This window comes from Meleagris gallopavo, chromosome 12 (assembly GCF_000146605.3).
Source record: "Meleagris gallopavo isolate NT-WF06-2002-E0010 breed Aviagen turkey brand Nicholas breeding stock chromosome 12, Turkey_5.1, whole genome shotgun sequence".
Classification (NCBI taxonomy): domain Eukaryota; kingdom Metazoa; phylum Chordata; class Aves; order Galliformes; family Phasianidae; genus Meleagris; species Meleagris gallopavo.
The window spans coordinates 19029853-19030934 of record NC_015022.2 but is presented as its reverse complement, the minus strand read 5'-3'; positions in this window follow the sequence as shown (position 1 = coordinate 19030934).

Below are 1082 nucleotides of genomic sequence, written 5' to 3'. Positions count from 1 at the left end.
ATATATATAATAAAAAAAAAAAGACAGCAACTTCTTTGCTTGGAAGCAAGCAAGGAAGGCTTGGTAAGGATTGACTTGTATAGGTTCTGTTAAGCACATCACTATTTTGGTTGTCTTGACTGTGTAATGTAATACTGTTTTGCTTTATTTTTTTTATACTTGCAAAAATGTCATTGTACTGATAGGCTGAATCTTGTAAAATACAATTGGAAGAGAACCAATGTTCTACAAATTTGTGTTTTTTTCTGCTACCATTTCTAGTATATAGAATCATAAAGATTTATATTAAATATTTATACTCTAGTTACTGTTTTTATGATTTTTAGCTATTATCAGTCCTGCGCTGAAAATTCAGTTCTCTGTCGAGCAAGACATTTCTCATGTCAGTTTTCAGCCTTAAAACTGAAGGAAAATAAGCGTTGGTTGCGCTTTTGGAAAGCTGAGGTCGCTGGAGAACAAAACGTGCGGCGTGTGGGCTGGAATTGTTTGAAGCTGTTAACAGCGGGTTGCTGCGGGTTCCTGCAGGGCGCGGAGCTGCAACGCTCCCCCTGCACGGAGCAGCACGGGGGCGCGGCGGGGCTTCGTTTGGAATCCGCGCCTCTGTGGGGAGGAGGCCGGAGAGGAGCGGTGGCTTCAGGCCAGGCTGTGGCTCTGGCTGACGGCACCACAAGGCTCCAGCTTCGCGCCAACGACTGGGCGCAGGTTTCAACTTCTGGGTCGGTGGCTCTCAGTCCTCGTCTCGGATGTATCGCTGTGTGGGAAGTCGGTTCTGTGCTGGGGGGAAGGGCTGCGGTGTGCGCTGCCAACAGCTGTTTGTGCCCGCACCGTCACGGGCCGGGAGCGATCGGTGCCATTGGAGCGAGGTGCTCCGCTGCCCAGCAGCGCGGCAGGAGATGCAGCAGCACAGGAACGACCCGCACCAACTGTCGGTGATTCCCAGACACCTCAGCAGCTTTTCTTCTGCGTTTTCCCCAAGATCATTCCCGTTCTTTTCACATCTATTCAAGGACCAAACCGCAGAGCCCAGGTTTCTGACGGGTTTCACCCTCACGGGCCGCCGCCTCAGGCCGGGCCAGGCACGC